Source organism: Erinaceus europaeus, chromosome 7, assembly GCF_950295315.1.
Source record: "Erinaceus europaeus chromosome 7, mEriEur2.1, whole genome shotgun sequence".
Taxonomy (NCBI): domain Eukaryota; kingdom Metazoa; phylum Chordata; class Mammalia; order Eulipotyphla; family Erinaceidae; genus Erinaceus; species Erinaceus europaeus.
The window spans coordinates 45,903,454-45,915,699 of record NC_080168.1 but is presented as its reverse complement, the minus strand read 5'-3'; the positions used below and the strand labels follow the sequence as shown (position 1 = coordinate 45,915,699).

At 42.9% G+C, this 12,246-nt stretch overlaps 1 long non-coding RNA gene across 1 annotated transcript in view; it reads right to left on the bottom strand.

The window, feature by feature from the left end:
* The window catches only part of LOC132539275 (uncharacterized), a 37,370-nt gene extending 29,723 nt beyond the window's left edge, over window positions 1–7,647 (bottom strand). The window contains exons 1-2 of the long non-coding RNA XR_009550539.1: window positions 7,615–7,647; window positions 7,319–7,401 (exon numbers count right to left, since the gene is read on the bottom strand). This is a non-coding gene — a long non-coding RNA (uncharacterized LOC132539275). The remainder of the gene's footprint in view (window positions 1–7,318; window positions 7,402–7,614) is intronic.
* Window positions 7,648–12,246: the final 4,599 nt, after the last annotated feature.

The window sequence follows — 12,246 nt, the reverse complement described above, 5'->3', positions numbered from 1 at the left end:
CCCCCCACTCCAGAGTCTTTTACTTTGGTGCAATACACCAACTCCGTCCAAGTTCAGTCTTTTCTGTTTTACACTACCAATTCTGGACCTCAATGCTTCTACCAGGGTCCTATTCCTGCTGTCTCTTGAAAATGCACATGTTTTCCAGCAACCTCACCAGAATATATCCTGCCCAGAAATTGCCTTTCTGATTTGTTAGTTTCTAGCCCATTATCTAAAGTATGCACATCCTATTGCCCACTGAGGAGACTGGAAACACAAGTTCTTGGCTTTTATTTGTAATAGGAATGGAGAATTTCTAAAGTATAAGAAGAAAGGCACTGGATAACAAGAACAAATGGTAATTTCTATCCCCACCTTCAGAGTAGCCCTCATGACATAAAACAGATGTGGAAACCCAGCATCACCCTTCACTGCCATTCTAAGTCAGTCACATGTCACTTTCTTCACTTTCACCAAGGTCTCACTCTTCTTGACTCTCCATTCAAACACCTGCTCTGCCTTCATTACTCCGATGATTAACACAGAGGTTGTTAGCTATGCCCAGTACCCACCCTCTTCATTTTCCTTCTAGTAAAGAATCCTTGATCTTAAATTTTTTTTTGCCTCCATGATTATTGCTGTGGCTTAGTACCTGCACTATGAATCCACTGCTCCTGGAGGCCATTTTCCCCCCATTTTTGTTGCCCTTGTTGTTTATCAATGTCGTTGTTATTATTATTATTGTAATTGCTGTCATTGTTATTGGATAGGACAGAGAGAAATCCAGAAAGGAGGGGAAAACAGAGAGGGGGAGAGAAAGATAGATTTCTGCAGACCTGTTTCACTGCTTGTGAAGCGACCTGCCCCCCTGCAGGTGGGGAGACGGAGGCTCAAAACGGGATCCCTATGCCAGTCTTTGCACTTCACGCCATGTGTGCTTAACCTGTTGTGCTACCACCTGGCCCCCAAGAATCCTTGATCTTTATTTTAGCTGAGGGTATGAACATTATCTGAACACTGAGCCAGCTTTCCAGTGGCTCTGTGCCAAATTCTGACTAATGGATATGAGTGAAGGGATGTGTGAATAGCAGCTGGATATGTCCTTAATAGGAAGCTACTTGCCCTTCACATATGATTCCACCTCCTATATATGGAGAACTGGCATCAATTGTGAAATGGAGGGCAGCTGCCCAGGGATGAGCAGAGTAGCAAAGGGGAAGGAATCTGGTCTTTGAGTGACCTCATGGAGTAGACCTGCCTATCTACTTGGACTGTCATCTCTAATCAATACATGAAAGAAATGAACTGCTTTCTGGATAAGTTGTTGGGATTTTTGTTTCTACTAAAAAATTGAATCTATAGCAAAAAACAGAAACCTAAACCTACTCAGTCTCTTTTGAGTGTGAGATAGATAAAATTATGGACTTTGGAGCTAGGCTGTCCTAGGGGCTGAATCCTGACTCTGTCAGTTATTAGCTTTGTATTGTTGGGCATATTATCTCACTCTCTCAATCATTAGTATTTTTACTTTTGAAATGAATTTATATCATTGGTATAAGCTACATAAGGTTCTTGGTGACTTAATTTTTCATGTTGGTCATAAAACACTCAGTGCAGTAGCTGGCATTTAACTATTCAAATAAAGAACATGTATCACTGTTACTTGAGAATAGAGTTTGGAGCCCTAAGAACCCATTAGACTTTGGGTGATTATGGTGTGTTCAAAAATGTACATTCTGGGGGCAGGGGTAGATAGCAAAGAAGCTTTTGCACCTGAGATTCCAAAGTCCCAGGCTCAATCCCCTGCACAACCATAAGCCAGAGCTGAGAAGTGCTCTGATAGTAAAAGAAGAAGAAAGAAATAAAAAAGAAAAGAAAATGTACATTCTGGAAAATGATGTTAACAATGGAAGAACCAAGCCAGGCAATAGCTTATCTGGTAGAGCATATGCCTTACCATGCATTAGGACCTAGGATCAAGTCCCAGTTCCACAAAGGGGCATCATGGATGGGGGAGCAGTGGTGTAGTGTCTCTTTGTCTGTTACTGTCCCTCTATCCAAAATAAAAATAAACTTAAAAGTCAGCCCCAGAGCAGTGAAATGATGCATATGTGAGGCATGGAACTGCAAAAAATAAAATGAAATGATAATATAGGAGCTATTTAGGCATGGGCACAGAGAGTATATGGAAAATATATTTCTTCTCTTGATTTTATTGTAAATCTAAAACTTTTCTTTAAAATATAAGGATCATGGGGGCCAGGCAGTGTCACATTTGGTTGAAAGCACATATTACAATATACAAAGACTGAGGTTCAAGCTCCAGTCTCCACCTGCAAGGAGAAAACTTCATAAGCAGTGAAGCAGTGTTGCAGGTGTCTATCTCTGTCCCTCTCATTTCCCTCATCCCTATTGATTTTCCTCTGTCTCTACCCAATTTATAATAAATAAAATATTTATCTATATACATATATATATGAACAATATTGTATTCAATTGCCTATACTTTAGTGAGAAAGAAGAAAAATGAGAACACTCATATACTCTGTGATAGGATAAAACTGATGTAAAAATTAAGAGTGTAGACAATGTTGGGGGGATATTAAGAGGTTTTATCCAAACCCAGCTGGAGTAGAGTTACCAGACCATGAAATGTAAGGTACCCAGTTAATTTTTTTTGGCTCCATAGTTATTGCTGGGGCTTGGTGCCTGTACTACGAATCCACTGCTCCTGGAGGCAATTTTTTTCATTTTGTTGCTCTTGTTGTCACCCTTTTTGTTATTACTGTTGTTGTTGTTGTTGTTGTTTTGATAGGATGAAGAGAAACTGAGAGAGATGGGGAAGACAGAGAGGGGGAAAGAAAGACACCTGCAGACCTGCTTCACGACTTGTGAAGCGACCCCCCTCCAGGTGGGGAGCAGGGGGGCTCGAACTGGGATCCTTATGCCAGTCCTTGGGCTTCGTGCCATGTGCACTTAACCCACTGCACTACCACCTGCCCCCACTCCAGATAAATTTTATTTTAAGATAAACAACAAATGCAATCTTAGTATAATTATGTCCTACAGAATCTTTGAGACACACATACATTTTTAATTGTGCATCTGAAATTCAAATTTAACTGGGGAGCCTCTATTTTTTTATTTGCTAAATCTGGCAGCTCTAGACTTAGGAGGATCAAGGTTAGACTTCATGAAGGAATTGGCATTTGAACTGTGCCTTAATGGAAAATAAATAGGATTTCAATCATTGGATTATTGAAGACCGTCCAAGGTTGAGAAGACAGTAACAACAAAGAACAAGAGATTAATACTATCTCGGTAACTTTGCATTATAGTTCAATGAGTCACCTAATGTGACTTCTATGTTTGTGGATCTGGCTGATACTGAGCTTAGAGAAATGTGCAGCCATGTGGCAAAATTCAAAAATTAAAATCTGGGATCCCTAGCATTGTGTCTATCTTATAGTGAATGTCCTGAATTCTGAAAGTACAATTAAATCAGAGTGTGGAAAATTCCAAGGAGAGTAGAGTGTGAGACTGGTAGAAATCTCTTCTAAGAATAAAGGAACACATTTCTCAAAACTTTTTTTTCTTGATAAGACAATCCTAGTACATACAATCTTTTTTAAAAAATGTTTTATTATCTGTATTTATTTATTGGATAGAGACAGTCAGAAATCGAGAGGGAAGGGGGAAGATAAATAGAGAGAGACACCTGCAACATTGTTTCATCACTCATGAGACTTCCCCCCTGCAGGTGGGGCCAGGGACTCCAACCTGGGTCCTTGTGCATTGTAACATGTGCACTCAACTAGGTGCACCACCACCCAGTCCCTCATGCAACCTTTGCTGGTTCTTGTTAATTCTCAGGGTCCCAGTCTGCCCTCTCATCTACCTAGCTGGACTTCTGACAGCCATGTACGTAGTCTTTCACTCACCTACCTGAAGTTGCTTGGGCTAACTATGAATACGTTGCTCAAAATGAGTCAAGCAGAATATATTTCTCAAGTTTTTGGAATCAATACTAGGACATTCTAATTCATTCTGAGTCAGTTTCTGGAAAGAATTTTTTACAGTTATTAGCAATCTCTGACTACCAGAATAGCACCTACTGCCCACAATGGGAACTACTCACTCATGGCTTGTGATGGTTCTGGATGCTATTAGCCTAGAGACTTTTTCTGTTGAATTTAACAAATTGAAAAGCTCTCTGGCTCGTGCTAAAAACTGACATGGAATAAGACTGTGAAATTCACAGATTAACAAGTGGCATCTTTTTTGTTCTTCCCTAATTACTCCTTAGGTACTCTCTGGGTAGACATGGACCCTTGGTCAAGGTACTGGCTGCAGCCTGCTCCCTGGGTACAGACTTGTCCATCCTTTTCTCTAGATGTGCAATGAGTATCCTCATCCTTGTTGTCCACTACATACCTATTCTAAGCTATGAAGGAGTGTTGTTTGCATTATTGATAAGGAGGTAGAACATCTGAAAGGCCAATATGGTGAGCTTGTCTCGAATACTTCAGTCAAATAAAGGTTTGCACACCAGGCCTGGCCTCCATAATCTTAGTTTTCTGTGCCTGAGATTAATAAAACTCATCTTGGGCTGGAGCTGCTTTGGCCTTAGTTCTTTGCAATCCCCAGAAAGAAGAGATTCGACAGACGTATCAGGTGAGTTCTTACTGGATAAAAACAAAATGGGTGCCTAGTCAGGGAATCCTTGGGTTCCCACAAACATTAGATGGACCTAGACCTCTAATAGATCCCTCTCTCCACCATCACTGGTCACTTCCATCAGGAATGTCATCATACGCCCTTTTATGGGCCTCTCCAGGACCTTGCTCTCACCATAGAGACTCAATGGTAGGGGCTACCCCATTCTCCCAAGGGAGGCTGGGACAAACTACACTGCCTCTCACGGAACATTAATTCTAAAATGAGTGCAACCTATAATGTTCCTAGCTGTGACCATGTATTGTGAACTTAGACTGACAGGGACTCAGAGGTTACACTGGCTCCTGGACTAAATATGAATAGATATGGGCCCTGGGTCAGATTGATGGGGCTTACAGTTAACAATATTTATATACTTTTCCCATATTTGGGAGCTACTCTCTGCCCTGATCCAGCTTTCTAGTGCTATTCTCAACTCTGACACCATCTTCCCAGACAACACTTTTAGTCCACCTACTATGGGGCTCAGGCAAAAATTAGTAAAGTTATGGGCCACATGGAACATACCTAAAATAGACTTCCTAGCTTCTTTCCACATGAAGACACCTAGTTTCATTTGCTCTATTCCTACCTTTGGGTTCCTGTTTATTGAACAATTTGCTTTATATCTTACTGCCTTTCAGCCACCAAGTTGCAGACGCTATTATGACACCATTCTGACTTCCCTGGGCAGACAACCTCACCTATATGTCCTGGAACCTGACCTTTCCAGAGCCCTACCCCACCAGGGAAAGACAGAAAGAGGCTGGGCATATGGATCAGCTTGCCAATGTCCATGTCCATGTAATTGAAGAAGCAATTACAGAAACCAGACCTTCCATTTTCTGCACCCCATAAAGAATTTTGATCCATACTCCCAGAGGGATAAAGAATAGGGAAGCTTCCAATGGAGGATATGGGACATGGAACTCTGGTGGTGGGAACTGTGAAATTGTACACCTGTTACTTACAATCTTGTTAATCATTATTAAATCACTAGTAAAAAATTTTAATTGGTGCCATGAATAGTGGTCAGGAAAAAAATTGGGATTTAAAACTACAGCTGGGAGGTGGGAGTAGATAGTATGATGGTTTTGCAGAGACTCTCATGCCTGAGGCTCCAAATTCCCAGGTTCAATCCACGCCCCCCCCAACCATGCACACACACACACACACACACACCATCTTAAGCCAGAGTTGAACGAACAGTGCTCTCTGGTTAAATAAATAAATAAATAAAACTACAGCTTGGTTTCACATCAACTTATTGTCTACATGTGGCCTTGAACACTATCAAGTTAACATAATTGTAGGTCGAGGTTCATTTAAGCTAAGAAACAGGAAAAGGAGAGGACTCACTCGTTTCCTGGGCAGGGGGCAGGGAGTAACGGGTGTATGACAGAAGAGATGAGGTGTCTTCTGACATTTTCTAACATCCCCTTGAAACTGGATCCTGTTTCAGAAATCCTCATTAAAGACTCTTTACTCCATCCAGTCTTGTTTACAGTAGAAATACCTAACTAAGCAGGATGTGACCCATCTCCATATCACCCAGGACAGAAATGATTGTCACAGCTGGAGAACAGGAAGAGGAATCTACCAAGCCAGCAACCCTATTACATAACCAGTCCAGTCAGCCTCATCAAGGTGACATAGACATTCAAAAGAGTCCTGAGTCAAAAGCACCTTGCCTCAAATTTAGTCCTCACCCAAGTGGCAAAACTCAAGAGTGGATTCCTGATGAAAAGCATAAGACATCTCTTTGGCAATGTCAATGCCACCCATTGTAAGGAAAAAGCCCCAGCCCTCTGAACCAAAGTAATCTTTCATCAGTGTCCATGTTTAATGCCTTTCTGGGACATCAGGGACTTTTAATACTTCTTTATTTTGTGTGCAAGATTAATCTGATGTTCCATTTCTCATTCTAGGCTCTAGGGAACAATAGTAATTTTCCACTTTGTAAAGCTTTCTCTCACTTTTCATCCCACTCAAAGGCAGCTGTTCTAAATTGTGAGTAGCTTTTGTATGACACAGGCATGCCTTGAACTATTATGGATGGCTTTTTAGAAAAATATATTGTTGGTTGATTCACACCATGCCAGAGAAATAGTCTTCTGTGGGGCTACATTCCTTTCAAGAGCCATACTCAATGTTTTGTAGACATGACCACAAACCCTGTCCTTCATCAGCTGTCCATTATGTGCCTATATACCAGACAGTACAGCTTTCTAAGTTGTTAATAAGTCACTAAACAAGGCACTGCAGAAATGAATCCCTGCCACAGACACATACCTAATGTCACTGGTTCTTGGAACTTGCAACTTTCAGTGAAAAAACATACAGTCATGTCAGGTCTTATGCAAATAACATTCGTGTCAGCTAGGTTTTTCTTTTTCTTTTTTCCCTTGTCAACATAATAAAATGAACTGATGTATTCCTAAGGTATTTATTCAAGAGTTCTCAAGGAGGACAACCCATGAGATGATGGCCCAGGAATATCCCTGTAAGAGAAATACCCCCAAGATAACAAAAGACATCCTTTCAGCGCCAGGCAGTAGAACACTCTGTACAGCACACATATTACCATATACAAAGAACTCAGTAAGTCCCCAGTCCTCACCTGCAGAAGGGAAGCTTCATCAGTAGTGAATCAGTGATGCAGGTTTTTCTTCTCTTCCTTTCTCTATGCTTCTTACTCTCTCTCTAAAAAAATAAAAAAATAAAAAATGGTGGAGTCACAAAAGCACCAAGCTTCAACAACAATTCTGATGGGAATGAAAAAGGATCCTTTCTCAGCATAGGAACTTACTATAAAAAGTCAGCAGACACCGTGAGTAAGTTGTCTTATCTTAGACATGTACATCAGGAGTCAGACTGAAGCTATATCTGGGTGCCATTTCTGGTTCCATCACTTACCAAGTATCTGAGAAGAAACCAAGCTAAACTTTCTCTGTCTTCTATGTTTCCTTGCCTAGAAAAGTAAAAATAAGATAACCTGCAGGATTTTATTGTACAACTAAATGAGATAGCAATATTAACATTGGCAGCTAATTCTTTTTTAATATTTTATTTATTTATTAGATAGAGACAGAAACTGAGTGGTGTGGGAGATAGAGAGGGGAAGGAGACAGAGAGACACCTGCAGCCCTGCTTCACCACTCGTGAAGCTTTCCCCCTGCAGGTGGGGGCCAGGGGCTTGAACCTGGGTCCTTGCACATTGTAATATGTGTGCATAACTAGGTGTGCCACAGCTTGGCCCAGCTAATTCTTGCAGCCAGGAAACATGAACCATGCTAGCTCTTTCAGTCAAGAGGAATATCAGAAAAATATTTGCATCCCTCTGTTTACAACAATGTTATTCATAACAGTCATAACAGAATCTACTTCAAGATTCATTGGGAGATAACTGGAAGAAGTCATAATACAGATATTCAGTGGAATACTACTCAAACATTACAAAAGATAAATCTTGTCTTTTATAACGATACAGGAGGAACTTGAGGTGAATGTGCTAAGTGAAATAAATCAGGAAGTGAAAGTTAATTACCTGATGGTTTCATTCACATGTGGAATACAAACAACCCAACTGGCAGAACATAACAAAAATATTGTGTTTAGCAGAGGAAAAAGGGGGAGTGGGAGGAGAGGGATTCAAGAGGTTGGTGGAGGGGCTCATTTTGACAGCACTGGAATTTTGGTGGCAAGTGTAGTGAACCTAATACACAAATATAGATGTGAAGTTCTAAATAAGATATGTGAGAGTATTTTAAGCAAGTGTTAAATCAAGAAAACTTAATTTTAAATAGTAGGTAGAGGAGATGAGACAGCTGAGACAATGAACAGATGCTCACAAAGCAGCTCAGAGATTGGAACTAGATCTGTTAGGGCTGGAAGGCCACTGAAAGGCAGTCCTGGGAATCTGGCAGTAGTGCAGCGGGTTACGCACATGTGGCGCAAAGCACAAGGACCTGTGTAAGGATCCCGGTTCAAGCCCCTGGCTTCCCACCTGCAGGGGTATCGCTTCATAGGTGGTGAAAAAGGTCTGCAGGTGTCTATCTTTCTCTCCCCCTCTCCGTCTTCCCCTCCTTTCTCCATTTCTCTCTGCCCTACCCAACAACAACAATAATAATAATAATAACTATAACAACAATTTTTTTAAAAAGGGCAACCAAAGGGAAAATAAATAAATAAATAAATACAAAAAAAATTTTAGAAAAAAGAAAGGCAGTCCTGCATCTACTGAAACTACAGCAGGGCCTGAGGTGAAGTTGTGGAGGAGGAGTCATAGGAAGCAAGGAGAAAATATTCTAGTCTCTTCCCAAATCCTGACTGCTGTCTTTCTTTCTTTTTTTTTCTTTAAATTTTTTATGTACTGTTTATTGGATAGAGACCATCAGAAATTAAGAGGGAAGGGAGTGATAGGGAGAAAGACAGAGAGAGACAACTTGCAACACTGTTTCACCACTCACAAAGCTTTCCCCCTGCAAGTGGGGACTGGGGGCTCAAACCCAGATCCTTGTGCAATGTAATATGTGTGCTCAATGAGGTGTGCCAGCTTAATGTTGAGGGGCTGTCCTTTGCCAAACACGTTCTTATTGGTCAATTGGCGATACAGCATCAGGCAGATGTTATTTGCCTACAAGAAACACATATAGCAGTCGATGAAACTGCTCGATTCACCATCAGTGGATTCGATTTAATATGCTATAATCTCCATCCTAAACACGGCCGAGCCATCTACGCCAAATCGTGTCTTGCGGACGTTTACCATACGGCCTCTTTGACCTTCTACAACTCCATTACTATTGGAACTATTCAGCTCTTCAACGTATATAAGCCTCCCAGTGCCTCATGGGATAATGAGGTCCTGCCTAGCCCGAATCACCCAGCCGTTTACATTGGAGACTTTAATAGTCATCACCAAGACTGGGAATATTCCTCCACTCATGCTGACGGCTCTATCTTAGCCGACTGGGCTTCAGCGAATGACCTCTCTCTATTATACAATCCCAAACAGCCATGCTCTTTTCACAGTGCTAGATGGAATAAAGACTAGTCACCCGACCTGTGCTGGATTAGCACAGTCAACGGCCAAGCCTTTCCCGCTACAAGACACGTTCTCAAGATCTTCCCGCACAGTCATCACCGCCCAGCTATCATCCACATTAGTCTCCAGCTCCCACTGATTCTGCGCTTGGAGAAACTAAGATGGAACTTTCGGAAAGCAAACTGGCGTCTGTTCAGTGATCTTACCAACAAATCTATTCCTGCAATTCCAATTAACTATCCCCTCTGAAGATTCCTACAGGCGCTTCCGCCAAGCCATCTTCAAAGCAGCTTCCCAAGGCATTCCTCGTGGGAGACGTGCTAACTATATGCCTTGTCTTGATGCTGAATGCGAGCAACTACTAAAGCAGTATGATGAGTTGGGTGACCCAGATGTGGCTGACCATCTCATTGCCTCCCTGGATGCAGCACGCCAAGCCCGTTGGCAACAACTCACAGAAAGTCTTCACCCACTCAAGTAGGAAGGCCTGGAAGCTTCTTCATAGTCTGGGTGCCGGTAGCCAACCCCCTCCCGTCTCCCATCCTCCCGTATCTCCAAACTCAGTGGCCAGTCACCTAACTCAAGTTGGACGTGCTAAGATCGACTCAGTCTGGAAAAGAGAAATTTCCCATGAGTGGTCATCTCACTTCCGTTTATCTTGTCCATCTCCAAAACTCTCTCCCTTTACACTGTCTGAACTGGAAGACGCTTTGAAGAGGGTTAAACCGGGAACAGCTGCTGGCTATGATAACATCACCCCAGAACTCATTCTTAACTTGGGCCCCACGGCAAAGAAGTGGCTCACTTCATTCCTGTCCCACATCTTGGAATCTGAATCTATGCCCAAAATTTGGCGTCGTGTGAAGATAATAGCAGTTTTGAAACCAAAGAAAGACCCAACACTGGCCGCCAGCTATAGACCAATTTCTCTCCTCTCCATGTGTTACAAACTCCTTGAGAGGCTGCTTCTGTCACGTATTTCTCCTCTTACAGAGAAATTCCTATCACCTGCCCAAGCTGGTTTCCGCCCAGGAAGATCTACCTGCGAACAAGCCCTGGCCCTCTCAACTTACATTGAAAATGGATTCCAGAAGAATTTAAAGACGGGTGCTGTCTTTGAGAATCTCACAGCAGCCTATGACATGGTCTGGCACCGTGGTCTCCTAGTCAAGATCTCAAGATGCCTGCCTCCATGGGTGGCCAACACTATATCGTTTCTTCTCCAAAACAGAAGATTCCGGGTGCATCTGGGTGACAAGTCTAGCAGATGGAGACTTGTCTCAAGTGGCCTCCCCCAGGGCTCTGTTCTGGCTCCTATGCTATTTAATATTTACATCAATGACCTCCCAGAAACTTCTTCAAGGAAGTTCATCTACGCTGATGACATCTGCTGTGCAACTCAGGCATCAAAGTTCGACATCCTCAAGGAAACACTCATGAAAGACATGTCTCTGATATCTGATTACTGTAAAAAATGGCGACTAATCCCTAGCACTGCAAAAACGGTATCATCTGTTTTCCATCTACACCATGCCTCGGCCTCGCGTGAGCTCAATGTGCAGCTTGGCGATACGAGAATCCGGCATGAAGCCCAGCCAGTCTATCTTGGCGTTACTCTCGATCGCACTCTGTCATTTCACGAACATCTCATAAAAACTGCAGCAAAGGTGGGCGCGAGGAATAACATCATTGCAAGACTGGCCAGCGCGAGCGCTTCCACACTACGATCATCATCTTTGGCATTATGCTATTCCACTGCAGAATACTGTGCCCCAGTATGGTTCCATAGCCCCCATGTCCACTTGGTCGATTCCAAATTATATTCCTCCATGAGGATAATTTCTGGAACCATCCATTCCACCCCGGTTCCATGGCTGCCAGTTCTTAGCAACATCGCCCTGCCAGATATTCGTCGGGATGCGGCATCATCTAAGTTCATTTCCCACGTCTACGCTCGACCGGACCTGCCAATGTACGCGGATATCTTCGCCCACCCTGTCCAACGCTTGACGTCTCATCACCCAATCTGGTCCCCTACGCCTACACTGAACTTCTCTGTTCCAGACTCTTGGAAACAGAGTTGGCAGTCAGCTGAGGTAAAGAACAAACACCTCATCACAGACCCCTGCAAGCGTCAACCCGGCTTTGACCTAGCATGTTATGATTGGGCCCTCCTCAATCGCTATCGAACAGGCCATGGCCGGTGCGCGCTATGTTCCATCGCTGGGGAGCCAGAGACGACCCGAACTGCCCCTGCGGCTACAGACAGACTATGACCCACATAGTCAATGACTGCCACCTCTCCAGATTCAAAGGAGGTCTCGAAACTTTACATCAGGCTCAACCTGACGCTGTTGACTGGCTACGGAAGAAGGGCAAATGCTAGAAGAAGAATGAGGTGTGCCACCACCTGGCCCCCGACTTCCATTTTTCCACCAGAGCTCCCATCACTAAGCCTTCTTAGAAGCTATGGGACCAAGGTACCCAGGAAATGTAGTTTC